This window comes from Pinus tabuliformis, chromosome 8 (genome assembly GCF_031772625.1).
Source record: "Pinus tabuliformis cultivar Carrire ecotype Pingquan chromosome 8, CPIR1, whole genome shotgun sequence".
Taxonomy (NCBI): domain Eukaryota; kingdom Viridiplantae; phylum Streptophyta; class Pinopsida; order Pinales; family Pinaceae; genus Pinus; species Pinus tabuliformis.
Window position 1 is genome coordinate 540663403 of NC_142294.1, and position 16161 is coordinate 540679563.

Below are 16161 nucleotides of genomic sequence, written 5' to 3' on the forward strand. Positions count from 1 at the left end.
CTTGATATTGGACTAGATTTTGTGGAGAGTTTCAGGGCTAGAGATTGTTGCTTAGGTGAGAACCAAATTCAACATTCCTAGGGCCTGCGTAGTCTTTTGTTGGGCAGAATTTCGTGGAACTATTGCTAGCCGAGTTGTGCAAGGTTGAGGAAGGGATTTCCCTCTGACTTTCTAGGAGTAATTTGCAGGGAATTCTACAACCATTCAAGGGTGTAAACAGAGCCAAATTTGCAGCAGTAGCTTCAGGGGGACACAAAACTAGTAGAGGAGGGCGTAACACCAAATTTGGGTAATTTTAGGAGATCAGAATTAGCCCAAAACATTTATGGGTTTTGTTGGACTAACATCCAGGAGTTTGCTCCTAATTTTGCAGAAATTTTGGAGGAGTTTGGCGCCCCAAAACAGCAAAGTTATTTGGCAGTCAGTTGGGAGGGGCAAGCTTAAATTTGGGGTTCCAAGTGGTCAGAAAATTTTCCCCAAACCTTTTCCGAGTTTTTGTGGGTTTGGTGATAGGAGTCCTCGGTTAATTTTGCAGAATTTTCTGGGCAGTATTTCGAGCAGAAATCAGTGTTCCAATCAACAACTAGCGCATAAATTATTAGAGAAGGGCACAGTTCACTCTAGGACCATTTCCATCACTTGGGTCCATGAGATATTGCTGGGTTTCGTTGGGCTTATTGAGGAGAGGTGTCAGCAAAAATTTCAAAATTTTCTGAGCACATTTGAGGCCAGTGCATCCATTTCCCTTCAGTAACAATGTCCAGATTTTCCAGGGCAGCAAAGAGATTCCCTGGGTTAAGTCATTGCAGCTTGTGGGCATCTTACTCCCACCTGGGTTTTTCATTACTTGCTATAGAAAGCTCAAGTGTCATTGTTCCACTCATTTTGTACCCAATTTTATCCAGAATTAATAAAATGACTCAGCTTCCAGTTATTTTTCCTTGTGCAGAATTGTAATTTTTTGGATGTGTGTCAAAATTTACTTGTTGTTCATAGTGCATGCTTTTGTTTATACTTAATATTTCCAGTTAGGAATATTACAGTTTTTGAGAAAGGGAAAGATTTCAAGTTCAATCGCATGCCACCATGACTCTAATGAAAGGAGGCAACAATATTGTTCTAGGTTTTCATAGAAAAATGTATAGAGAATGAAAGTGTTGCCATGGTTGAGGAAGCCAAAGACAAGGGTTAGCATAAAAATACTATGGAAAGGAAGGATTTTAATAAAAAAAATATATAACTATTAAGCCAATGTAGCCAGTACAAAACAAAGATCAGTGACTAAATTGACCAAGAATGATGCTCCAAATTATTCATTGATCTTATGATTATGTACTAGAGTACACACTACCCAAAAATACCTGACAGAAATAATCACATTTACAAATATGGATAAAAATTATCAAATAATTTCTCATCCGATTCTGCACCCTGCATTATTAAGATTTAATATATAACGGGAGGAAATAACCCCAAGAGCAGCCAGACTAAGTATGAAACAAGGTAGTATGGAGCAACAATAAACAAACTCCACTATGTTACATATAATTTTCAAAATCCTAGCCCTAATTTATGTGAACAGATTTTATTTGAGGATACCCATAAATTGCACTAAAATCAATTCAATCAGACTAGATGAGTTTGTTTCTTGAATTTTAAAATTATGTAAACACCCTAAGTCGGAACATGCCTTATTTATTCACACCGTTTGTTTATCCAAAGTCTCTTTTGAGTCTATGTTTCATCAGAGAAAATTCACATAATAAACTAATAGTCATTTTTATAATCATTTAACTAGAAGTTGTTATTTTTATAATCATTTAAACAGAAGTTTAAAATAGCTTTTGTATGTTTAACTACGAAAAAGTTAAACGTAGTTAAACCTACGCAAACAAATTGATATCATATATCATATGCTATATGCTATCAACTAAAACACAAACAAGAACATATTGAGAAGAGCTGCAGGGTACCTTAATAATTATTGCTCCATAATAGTCATGCCCACTCCTGCCTTTGCAATAGTGCTCACTTTGTTCTTTGCTCTTGTCCCTTTATCATAGAGCAGAGACGCTGGAATAAACAAACAAAGCACTATTAGACCATAAAAATCTAGAAATAAATTAATGAATTATTTACAAATTACAATTCTGGTTAATTAAAAAAACAAATTAGAATAACACCACAAATAAGCACAAGAAGGAAGGTGTTCGAGAAGGAGCTACAGTGTACCTTGTAAAATATTATTCCACCATTTGCACTCAGCGCTATGCAACATGAAAGTAAAAACAAATCAACACCATTATCGACAAAGTCAAAATAATTAAGGTTACTAAAATGAAAACAGAAATAAGATAAGACAATTGATGCTTTTATAAAGAAACAAATCTCCCTCACCTCATCCATCCATCCATTCAAAAGAGGAATGGACATTGCATTAACCGGTTTGTTTCAGCTATCGAACGGCCCAGAAATGCATCTGCTTTAGAAATTTTACCTCTGCTCGTCTTGAATTTTGATATTTCCCTCTTTGCTATGAGCCCGTGCTCTGGCTCTTGGACGTTGAATTCAGACCCACACCATACATAAACACAATAACAATAACTTTTGCATACAAGTTTAAAAAATATTGTGAAGAGTTGCCAAATGCAGTGAGAGAGAAAAATTAATAAAAGATGGATACTAACTGGTAATGCCACTTGGTCAAAGTAAGATCAATGAATTAAACTAATCCCAATTAATACTTCCTTTGCTACCAGCTCTATTTCTTTAATAGCTGCCCCTCCCACATATTGTCCGTGTTCTAACACCTGGCTTTGCTGCTTAAACCACCCATTGCTGCTTAGGTCCTTCTGAACCTGTTGCTGCAGGTTCCGAAAAAATATGCGATGCTACATCCATTGATTAAATGTGATGTGAGCTTCGCTGGTTGTTTTTCTAGAGTGCTAATAATTTTCGTAAGACCACATTGATGTTAGTGTGCATGCTTAGAGACATCAGCTAACATTATAAAGTATATCCTTTATCATTTAGAAAATATGTGGAATCCTGGTTTACGCTTCCGCTGTCCAAACATGTCGATGATATTAATTTTAGGCTATTAAATGTACTCAGATCAAAGGGTTTTGTCTCCTTTATTATTTTGTACATTTATTATAAAAAAATTTAATTAATTAAATTAAATTAAGTTAATTACGTTAAATTTATATTATTTTATAACCAAATAAATTTTATTATAATATTATTTTTATGTTATTAAGATATTTATTTTTATTTAATATAAATATAGTAAATAATTTTATTTTTATCCATTTTATTTTAAAAAGTTTTAATAAATAATATTATTAAAAAGCATTGAGGTGTAATATATATATATATGATGAAACAAATTATTTCAAATAATTTGGTTGAAAAGTTAAATTTAGTTTTATATTATGTTATTACATTAAATGAGATTTAATTAATAATAATATTGTAATGTTTATGAGGTGTAAGAGTTACAAAGTGTTTATAGATAAAAATCTACTCATGTTAAGTCACAGTGTGGCCTAAGCCTTGTGTAAACATCATGGAATGATTTTGATCACTTAAATGCTCTTGGTGTAGCTACTCAAACCACAAATTACTTATGTTAATCATCTAAATACTACAAAAAAAAATTAACAAATTAATAGAAAAAATTAGCTTGCAAATGGGATAGCAAGCTAAGTGGGCTTGAGGTAATTTGGAATGGATGACTTCCGAGGAAGACGGGTGCACCTCGTAAGTGGTGATTGACACTATGTGATTGATTTCAATCCGATGCAATTAGTGCTAAGTGGACTATTCAAAATTCATGAGAAAATCATTTCACTAGTTTCAATCCCACTTCTTCACCCCTCTCAGCATCAATCCGATGCAATTAGTGCTAAATAGACTATTTAAAATTCATGAGAAATTAATGAGATGCAATTAGTGCTAAATGGACTATTCAAAATTCATGAGAAATTAATGAATTACTATTACCTCTCATGGAAATGGTCATACAGAAATAACTTACTTAAAGCACTTGAATCCCAAAAAAATGATACCTAATAAAAATATTTAATATAATAATATATTAATAAAAATAAAAATAAAAATCATAATAGTAAAATATAATGATAGGTTAATAAAAATAAAAATTATTATAATATTACATTATAAATATTTATATAATAAGAGTGAAAAGATAAAGAATCCAAAATCGCTTGTGGGTGGAAGGATTTGTGTGTTTTCTCGCAATGTCCGCGTCGGGTATTCTTTTATGCATGAAATGTGGTATTCATCTTCTTCCTCCAACAAAAGGCCCAAGAAGAGTCTATCACAGGGAACACCAACTGGACCATGTGCGATTGAGTTTCGGAAGAAACCCCAACTCGTGCTGCAGCTCAAGGGAATCTTGAGCAGGAAAAAAGGCGAGTCCATGTTCCTTAGAGCCCTAGAAAAAGAAGTGTGTTTAATAAATAAAAATGCAATTTCATGGCCGCCATTGAGAGATACACACCCAAGGATTTTCAAGGTAAGTGGGGGCACAGGAGACCCCCGTCCTAGAATTCACAGATGAAACTAAATTCATATTGAAAGATGAAGTTATAGTTAGAGAGCAGATGGAGCCAATTGCTGTCAATAACCTTAGAAAATTGCTTATGAAGTCCATTGATCGAAGGATTGCATTATTTAAGATAGAGCAGATTAAGCAAGAGATCAGTTTGCCATATGATTTTGCAGAGAGTTTAGTACCCAAGTACTCACAGTTTTTCAAGCTAATGGATGTTTCTGGTGACCCATATCTTGTTTTGGAGAATTGAGATCCTTCATTGGCAGTTGCTGCAAGAGAATTAATTGCAGAACCCAACGGGGTCACATTAACCAGGAGGACTGATGAGGCATTTAGAAGATATGGCAAAGTGGCAAAACATGGCCTTTTCGTCTCCCTATATAAATCCCAAAGAGCTTGACCCCCGCCATGCTGCAGTGCAAAAGCGTGATGTTGTTGTGCTCCATGAGGTCCTTAGTTTGACAATGGAGAAGAGATTGACCGACACCAAGTTGTATGTTTTTCATACAGAGTATAAGCTCCCTTGCATGTTGCTGGCTTGCGTAATCAGGCACATTGGCGTTTTTTATATGACTAATAAGGGTGCTCATAGTATCGTTTTTCTTAAAGAAGCTTATGAAGGGCATCAGTTAATAGACAAATGCCACTTCTGGGCATTCTATGACCGGTTCTTTGAGCTTATGGGCAGAAGGGATTATTTTCCTAGGTGGGCGAGGGATGCTATCGAACTTAAACGAGTTTGGAGCCCTTGCAATCAGCATGTTTGCAGTAAGGGAGATTGGATTTCTGTCACCGACTAAAGTCCTTGCATTTTGTCAAAGCAATGCTTCACCACACCGATCAACTGGCTCTGGTTTCAATGGCCAAAAAACGCAAAGCTTATGAAGCATCTTAAGTGGAGAGTAACATTGGAGTCCCCAGTCTCAGCAAACTCAAAATCAAAATCGAAGGTCATCATTGTTGACTTATCAAACTCAAATTGGTGTTCGCAGAGCGTTGGTGTTATAAAGCATTTAATGTTAAATTGAGAAAGGATGTATTCCATTAAGCATAGTTGTGGGGCCTATAGGGTCTTTTTGGGTTAAAGCAGTGTTGGAGCTTCTGAGCATTGTCATGGGAAATTTAGGCATCAAATACAGTGCTGAGTGACTTGAGGGCAAGCTATTTCAATCAGATAAACAGTTTCCCGCTGCTCAATTGGATTTGGTAGGTGATAAATGGAAGTAATTTTTCATGTCTTGATCTCACTACAAGGTAGCATCTAACCATTTTTGTAAGGTAATAGCACACTGTTTAAACCATTTTTTTAGTTTAATTGACTTAATCTGAAAGTTTATAACAAGTGAGCAGAGATGGCTTAAATTTATACATCATTAAGTTTTGATTTTAGCTCTTGAGATGAAGATGTAGTGTTTGAGTTTTATTTATTAGTTTAAATCTATCCTGGCTAGACCCCGTTGCTGAATGATCAGGCAGGCTGTCTCTCTCCTCGTATCATTCACACATTTCTGAGTATTATAGCTAATACTCACTTTTCTTTGGAGAACAATTCTTTGGAGAACAAGAAACAGTTTGGTTTAATAACTATTTTTATGCTCATGTTCGTGGAACTAAATTGACCACTATAATTGCATTTTAAATTCTTATTCATTCGCCACTAGTGCCAAGAACATTGAACACTGAAACTCAGAAAGAAGATGCTATGCAAATACTCTAAGAAGTATAAGTAAAGATATTCTAGGAAGTATTAGTATGGATATTAACAGAGAATAGTTGACGTGCGGATGTTATTATAACCTATTTTATGAAATAAAATTGTAAATACAATTTATTTTAATTAAATGTTGATTAATATATCCATAACTAATTATACAAATAAATTATCAATTATTATTAATTTGATATCTTTTTATTTATTAAATTTGTAAAAAAATAAATTATCAATTATTATTAATTTGATATTTTTTTATTTATTAAATTTGTAAAAAAATAAATTATTAATTATTATTAATCTAATACATTTTTATTTATTAAATTTGTAAAAAAAAAATTATTAATTATTATTAATCTGATATTTTTTATTTATTAAATTTGTAAAAAAAATATTGGAGAAAAAAAAAATCAGAATGTCTAAACACTTTTTATATCAGTGTCATTTCATGATTAAATAATTAATAATAATTTGTTATTAATTAAGTAATCAATACTTTATAAAATAAAATGAAAATCAATAAAAATTAATAAATAAAAAAGTCTAATTTTTCTATTACTTACTAAATTCAATATAAATAAACAATTTTAGTAAATAAATAAAATAAAACATATATAAATTTCAAAAATAAAAATAAAATTATTTTCAAATTGAATTTATATATTTAAAATGGAAATTAAATGTATCACAGCATTTTTTATATATAAAAAAATTATAAACAAACCCTTAATCCCCATTTTACCATAATAGATTATTTTATTTAATAATATAATATTCAGTATATAATTTATGCAACAAAATATTAATATAAAATCAATCAAAATCATAAAATTAAGTAAGCATTATATATTATAATTTTTTTGGTTAAAAGTATTTATAATTATTTTTTAGTTTTAATTTTATTTACAATTTTATTTCACAATAAATGAAAATAAAATTTGTATATGAAAATTACAAAGAAAGCTAAGTTGATATAATTTCAATTTGTTATATCGCATTCCTTCATGATTAAATAATATATTATTTTATTTAATAATATAATATTATGTATATAATTTATGCAACAAAATATTAATATAAGATCAGTGAAAATCTTAAAATTAAGTAAGTATTATATATTATAATTTCTTTTTTGTTAAAAGCATTTATAATAGTTTTTTTTAGTTTTAATTTTATTACAATTTTTTTTCACAAAAGAATGAGAATAAAATTTGTATATGAAAATTACAAAGAAGACTAAGTTGATATAATTTCAATTTATTATATCACATTCTTTGATGAAAAAAAAAAAAAAATCAAATAGAGAAATTTAATATATTCTTAGTTATTAGATATTTTAATATACGTTTATAATGTATAATAAAATTAAAAAATTAAAAAATCTTTTATATATCATAATTTTTTTTGGTTAAAAGTATTTATAACCACCTTTTTTAGTTTTACTTTTATTTACAATTTTATTTCACAAAAGAATGAGAATAAAGTGTGTATGTGAAAATTTAAAAAAAAAAGACTAAGTTGATGGAATTTCAATTGGTTATATTATATTGAGAATAAAATTTGTCTATGAAAATTAAAAACAAAAAAGACTAAATTGATAGAATTTCAATTTGTTATATCACATTCCTTGATGATTAAAACAAAATAGAATGGAGAAATTTAGTATATTCTTAGTTATTAAATATTTTATTATATATTTATCTTTACAATATATAATAATTAAAAAACTTATATTTTTAAAAAATTTATAACATGTATCTTAAAAATTAGAAAACTAAATTATAATATTGGAAATTTTATTATTATTTTTTATTTAAATTACACTTTTTTATTTATAATTATGAAATAGGCCACAACATATTTTCAACATGCTTAAATTTAGCTATTAAATAAATAATTTTTCCATCCATTTTATTTATTTAGTAATCTGATTAATAAAAAAATATTATTTTAAGATTTTTTTCTTAATTAATTTTAAATAAAATTAAAAAAAAAATTATAAATAATAAATATATTAATTATTTAAAAAAATTAATTTATTTTTTCCATAAATAATGGATATATTAATTATCTAAGAAAAAGTTTTAAAGTTTAAAGCATTTCATTTTTCCCTTTAGTATATTTACAAATTATAAATATTATTTTTTATTAAAAATATTTTTTTATAATTATTAAAACTGTTTCAAATATTCAACTCATAAATATATTTTTATAATTTTTTTCGATTCTGAAAACCACTTCAATTTAAAATTTCATATATTACTTCATATTAATTATTTTTTACCTTTTCAAATCACATTTCAATTAAAATACAAATTCAATAAAATATAATCGCATTTTAATTAAAATACAAAATTCACTAAATTATATTATTCATTTTTCCTACAGTTATATAAAGAGGCAAAAAGTTCTCAAACTTTTACGTTAAAAAGCTTTAAGAACTTTCAAGTTTTTGGTTTAAAAACTCTAATAGACTCTGAAATACCACTTCGAATCCCATTGCTATTCAACGTTCTCCAACCCGATGGGCGCCAAAGATTTAATGTATAAATCCTACTCGTATGGCTAATTACCATACATATAATAAATTAAATTTATCAATGTGTATTGCAACTCACAGGTACTTCTTCACAACAAAACAAATACTATACGAATTACATACGTTCTCCAACCCAATGTGTGCCAAAGATTTAATGTATAAATCCTATTCATATGGCTAATTAACATGCATATAATAAATTAAATTTATCAATGTGTATTGCAACTCACAGGTACTTCTTCACAACAAAACAAATACTATACTTACATGTATTAATAGACAAATCATTTGAATTTGATGTTTATTTTACAAATAATTAATTCATGTGGAGAAATAAAATTTTAGATAATTTGAACCCTTTATCTACATCATCTTTATCATGCCTGAGCTCTAACCAGAACACGTGTTATAAATAGTTGTATTATACATATCATAAATATATAAATTTTGCATTTTATTTTAGAATGTGAGGTTTTCAAAGACAATAAGGAAAGTTATGCACATATGCTGGGAGGTAGCTCTTGGGATAATTTATTTAGGGATAGGTTTCTCTAGGAGTTTGTCGAGAAACTAGAAGCATTTATTTTGAAACTTCACAGAAAAAAACGTAATACATTAATCAAATGAAGAAACAATCTATACCATAAACTATCTTAAACTTCGTAACTTTAAAATAATTTCTTTCTTTCTTCCTTTCTACCAAATTATGTATTACCTAAACACCTGGATCCTTTCTACCAAATTACTAAACACGTGCATCGTCACCAAGACTCCTTGTACGTAATATAAAATCTAAAACGACACATTGCACCGCCACATACCACCTATGTCCACCATACACGTCAAATAAAATTGAGTTGACTAAACACGTGGATCGTGACCAAGTCTCCTCATACACGTAAGATAAACGACACATTGTATTGCCACATACTACCTATGTCCACCGTACACGTCAGCTAAAACGAATAAAGCGGGGAGGGTGGTTTTGTAGAGAAAGAAAGGTTTCAAGTTCAATCCCTGCAACCATGGTTCCTATAGAGAGGCAAAAGCACTGTTCTAAATCTATAGTAAAGAATGCGTAGAGAGTGACAGTGCGGCCATTTCTGAGGAAGCCAAAATCCGGAAATAGATTTGCAAAGATAAATTGAACTAAATCTATAGTAAAGAATGCGTAGAGAATGACAGTGCGGCCATTTCTGAGGAAGCCAAAATCCGGAAATAAATTTGCAAAGGTAAATTGAGAAAGTTCGGCAGAAGAAATAAAGAAAATGATACCGATGAGGAAAAATGTAAACGTCAAGTAAATGCATCCCATAGAAACAAAAATCAGTGACTGAATTGATCGAAAAGATGCTGCAATTTATTAATTTATTCAAAGAATGGGAAATAGGAAGAATATGCTCCAACCTAATCATCGATCTAATCATTATGTACTTAAAATCGAAAAATCCAACCTAAATAATCACATTTATAGATGGTGATAGAAAGTATCAAACGCTTTCTCGTTCCAGTATCGTTATTCGGATTCCATAGTTTACCAGAGGAAATGGCTTCAGGAGGAATACGTCTAAATGTGAAAGAAAGTAACTAGAGCCAAGAATACGCAAACTCCACTCCGCTCGCGTCTTAGATATAACTTTTGTGAACCTAGCTCCAATTTATGTGAATGGATTTTATTTGGAGATACCCAAAATGCAATCAACCAGAATCTTTAGAGTTTGTTTCTTCAATTTAAAGATGTCTACAAATACCCTAAAATGGAACACGCGGAACTGTTTGTTTTCCTGGATTGAATTTGAAGAGGAATCACAAGCTAAATTAATCATCATTGTTATTTCTATATTCACTCAGCAAGAAATTTAGAATATGTTTTAGAGTTTGAGGCGCAAATTTTTGAAATTACAAAACAAATTCATCTAATTAATGTTATCACACTGTAACGACACAAGCAAGAAGATATTGAAAGGAACTGCGGGTTACCTTAGAAATATTGTTCCATAAGAGTGATATTCACACTGCCCTTTGCACTCCTTTCTATACGCTAGCAAAGAAGCTGGAAGCAGAGATAAATAAACAAACAAAACACCATTAGCAGGGGGGAAATCTAGAAATAATTTCATCAATTACATAGTTGCAGCTGTTTTTAACTTAAAGAAATCAAATCATAATAGCAAACGGAACTAAACGCAAGAGGTATTGGGAAGGAGCTATAATGTACTTTGAAGAATATTATTCCTCCGTTTGCACTCAGCGCTATGCAATACGTACAGAGTCGTAGAAAAGCTGAAAACAGGAAATAAATAAAACAACATTAACCCTAACCCAGAAAATTTAGGAAACATTGAAGTTATTAAAACAAAAACGAGAGAATTATATTATACGAAGAAATCAAATCAAATTCAATAAAATAGACCCATATCTCCTCACCTCATCAGTCCAACCAGAAGATGAATGGAGAGTAGTGGCTGGTTTCGTTTAGCTATCGAAAGCCCCAAAAATCTCTTCTCTTCTTCAGAAACTTTTTCCTCTTTGCTTTGCTCTCTCGCTCTCAGACGTTAATTTCACAGATACACACCACTCATAAACACAACAATAACAATGACATACAGAACAAACAAACCGACACAAGCACACACCCAAAAAAACGAACACACAGAAAGAAAAAGAACGAACACAGGAAAAAAAAAAGGAGCGCTCCGCACATTGAATCATGGCAAGCCAGACTACCAACACCTGAGAGGTAGGAGAACAGAGAAAAGCGAAATAGATTTCAATGAAATTGGGACATGACTTATATAGACTTGAACTATCACAGCTGTTTTGGCTTTTCCTAACGGTTAGCTTTTCTGAATCTTTGCCGCCTCAGTTCTCTGACTCTCCATGTACATATGCTTTTCAAGAAAACAGGATGCTTCGATCGCGTATTGATTCAATTCAAAATTCTGAAAATGGTGAAAAGGTTGCTAAATTGATTCCAGGCAGCTCTCTGCTAAACCACTTAATAGCTTTCGTCAATCCATCCTGTAGTTGTTAATCAAAGGTTATAAGAGAGTTGTTGTCCATGAGCTCGATGAACCCATGGCCAATGTGTATCAATTCATTTCTCAACGATAGCTATATATTATATTAAAGTGTTTCATAAGATTTATATACATATATCAATAAGTGTTTATGACATATTATACCGTAAGTACTTTATTATACTTCATTTTATAATCATGTGTCTTATAATTTTATAATCATGTGCCTTATAGCCAAATCAAATCAAATATGCAAGTGAGGTAAGAACGGGGTGAAATAAAAAGAATATTTGTTATTTGATATTTTAATTTATTATTTTTATAGGTTTGTATATTTCAGTTTTTTTTTATAGGGTTTTTAAAATTTTAATTTAATTATCAATAATTATTAGATATATAATAGGATTTATTATTTTTATACGTGGGCATATTTTGGAATAGGGTTTTTAGAATTTTAATTTAATTAAGTGGGATTTAATCTCAGTGAAGATTTTTAATAATAGTTAAGATAAATGGTTTACATTTATTTTAAAAATAGTGATGTCTATTTTTCTTTTCAATAAAAAATACATACGTTGGCTTGTTGCCAATAGGGAAACAAGAAAAATGGCAAAAACAAAGTTATTTAAGCATCCAAAAGTAAGAAATATCTTGAAAACTTGAAACCAAAAAACTATTGTCTTGATGCCTATGTCCTTCTTTAGCAATACTATAAATGAAAGTGACCAATTGAAAGAAATACAAGTATTGTCATGTTGTCTTGGGGGATTCCAATTCTTTTACAATGATTGATTCATTGTTGCTCCGTGGTGAGCAACCTGGATATGGTGGGAGGCCCAAATGTGACTCGATATGTTGCAGTGAATTGTCCAGTCCATGTATATTGTAAGATGAATATCATCAAACACTAAGATTATTTCTTCTCTTACTTCATTCCAATGAACCAAGACTCGTCCTAATAACATCTTGAGGTGCTAGTACATGTCAATGATGTATATAAACTAGATGAAACTGAAACTCCCTCTAGAATGACCAACATGTGGAACCCAATTTGCTATTTCACTAGTGAGTTCCACTTCCAAGAGGAAACCTCTCTCTATCATGATTTCCCTTTCAACATTATCAATTTCTTCTTTTGCTTATGATGGCTTGTTAGCTCAATATCAGATGACTAAGGACTTGACTCATTGTTGGGCATGCGTGTTTTCCATTTTCCTATAATAATTCACTCCCCATCGAGCTTGAGCTTATTTTCTCGTCATAGTGATCAATAGATGGTCGACAAGGACCGGGACATGCTTTAGAGAAGGGTCAATTAACCTAAGAGTTACAAGATAGAAGGTAAGGAACAAAATTGGTGCAAAAGGGGAGTCGAGAAGCCTAAGAAGTTGAATGGTGCTAAGGAGAATTTGTACTCGTGAAAAAGTTGAGGAATCAAGGGAAAGCCAAGAGGAAGGCATGTGAGAGGCCAAAGAGAAAGGAAAGGAAAGGAAAGATTCAAGGGATCGAGCCAAAGCAAAGGTCAATTTTCATGAGAAGAAATAATCAAGATAAGAAGGGGCTAGAACTTCTGGGAAAATAAACAACCTAGAGAACAAGGCAAAAGCAACAGAGAAAAATAAAATGAAAAATACATATTACCAAGCTACCATAATCATTTCAAGTATGCTTCATTAGCCATGAGTGTCCATATTTCCTGATGTCTTTGAAACTTCATCTGTGATCTACCCTTATGCCAAGCATAATCTATCAGGTATGTGGGCCTAGTGTCTCCCATCTCATGTGATGAGTAGAATGCATTAATACCTAAACATGTAATGACTTCCAAACATGTGTCTACAAAGCCTCCACTCTTCTCATTAACTATTGATTTGATATCTCATTGTTATGCCATTAAGCACTACCTAAGTTGATGAATGCCCAATTTCCTTATGTGGTGTGCAACCATAATAACATTCAAACAAACATTAAATGTGATGTGAGCATTTTCATCCTTGGTGGGAGGTGGCTATGCACCCTTCCACCTATCCTCCCTATCATCCCACTTGAGGAACTCTTATTGATATTGTTACTTTATTATATTTTTCTTATTACATGTTTTTTAAATGTATATATAACTAAGCTATATATTAATTCTTTTTATAACTAATAATAATTATTTAAAATAAAATTATAACTAGTTATTAATTGAATTTAGGTTTATGTGATCCACATTATGAAAAGTAAGAAAATTTTCGGTAAAAATCACATCATCAGAGTTTTGTCGATGCCTTGGACAAGATAGTAGATACTTACTATCTTGTCGTGATGATGAACCATAGTAGATACCTACTATCTTGTCGTGACAATGAAACATAGTACATACCTACTATCTTGTCGTGACAATGAACCATAGTAGATACCTACTATATTGTCCTCACAATGAACCACACTAGATGGTACGCGTTGGACAAGATAGTAGGTAGTAGATACCTACTATCTTGTTGTGACGATGAACCATAGCAAACACCTACTATCTTGTCTTGACAATAAACCATAATGAATGGTTAGTTTGAAACGCATCGAAAAAACTCTCATGATGTGACTTTTACCAAAAAATTTCTTATTTTTCATTATAATTAGTTAATTTTTATATTTTTCCTAATTTTAATAATGTAAAATATATCATAAAATAAATTTCTTAATACCTACTATATATTGCTATATAACAACTATCTAATTTATATATTTAACCTAATCATAAATATATATAAAATTTAAAGTTATATCATTAATAATAATTTCAAAATTTATATATCTTTATTACTTAAACCTAAATATTATAAATTATCTATAATAATTAGCCTTGCTTTATATTCTTAATCTAAATGTTTTTATAATGGTGAATAAGAAATTTCGAAGTCATTATATTAATGATAGGTTTAGAGTCTTTGGACTTTTATATTTGTGAATTTGAAATTTCAAAATCATTATATTAACGATAGGTTTAGAATCTTCGCGCTTTTATATTTTTTTGAATGATTGTTTATAATATTCACGCTTTATATTCCTCTGAATAATTAATTTCAACTCACTCCTTGTCATTAATGTAATGGATAATATTAAAATCTTATTTTGATGATTTTAAATTTTATTTATAATGCATTTGTAAGTTGCTAACATAATATTGTTATTATTGGATTTTGCTTAATAACTTTACATTATAATAACTTTTTTATAAATAGATATAAATATTTTTCTTTTTACCTTTTAATATATTTATTATTAATATTATTATTTTTAAGTTTATATATAAGTTTAATGATTAAAAATATGTATTTTATTATAAAAGGTTACAAGTCTAAATCTAGATCGGGTAGAGTATGGTAGATTGTGACTCAATATGATCTCTCTTATATCTTTGATGGATGTAGATTTATGGTGCCTTAACAAGTATGACATGGATTTTGGTCCTTATTAGATGTTGTTAATTATAATTATCTATAATTAAGTGGGTGCTAACATGTGATAATATTGGACTTGGTATTATTTTTCTCCATTAACTTCCCAACAAAGTATAGAGTGGACATGCATCTTCTTCTTTTTAAGTTTTTTTGGAATCCTAGTTGCACAAATCAAATCTCTTTAGAGGCAATGATTTAGTCAACTGGCTCATTCATTGTGGTTTTATTCTATTAGCCAATATTTTGTCTTTGTACCTAACATATCTTATCTAAATAAAGCCTTGCATCTCTTAAAAATAGTGTTCAATGGATATTTGGTGTTATAGGTTTCACCTAAAGCCTTAAGAGTCAATCACCATAGTGTATCATTGTTGATCATGGGGTTTCCCCTCTTTTCTTGGAAAAAAATTGTTGGATATATTAGTACATATCTAGATTACAATCAATGTTCTACCACCATTAATTCACCATGTTTGACATTCTCATTTTTGTCTTATAATTAGTTTGAGTTATATTCATTGGAATGTTAAAATTCATGTATTCTATAGTTTGGGTTTATCTTGAATGTAACGTTACAAGAATGTTTGGGAACACTTTCTATTTATTATTTCACCCAAAGAGGTTTGTATTATTGATGAAAATTGTAATGCACATGCATAGCCAATAGCTATAATATTCTTTTACTAGCTCTAAGGTACTAACCTTGATGTTTAATACAACTCTATATCATATCATTTAGTAACGAACCTAGGGTTTATTAGCAAGAGTTTTCTTAATAAATACCATCAATCATATAAATTATACATTCCAAACCCAAGTGTTTACTTTTGTAAATTGATTTAGAGATTTTTCAAACCATACACCAATCA

General features: G+C 30.2%; 1 long non-coding RNA gene and 1 pseudogene across 1 annotated transcript; one reads left to right on the forward strand and one right to left on the reverse strand.

The window, feature by feature from the left end:
- Positions 1–1965: 1965 nt before the first annotated feature.
- LOC149236542 (uncharacterized) lies at positions 1966–3053 on the reverse strand. The gene is made up of 3 exons (XR_016268408.1): positions 2398–3053; positions 2233–2267; positions 1966–2073 (listed from the first exon to the last, which is right to left on the reverse strand). It is a non-coding gene; the product is annotated as an uncharacterized LOC149236542 (long non-coding RNA).
- Positions 3054–3729: 676 nt separating this feature from the next.
- LOC149236543 (protein WHAT'S THIS FACTOR 1 homolog, chloroplastic-like) lies at positions 3730–5678 on the forward strand (annotated as a pseudogene).
- Positions 5679–16161: the final 10483 nt, after the last annotated feature.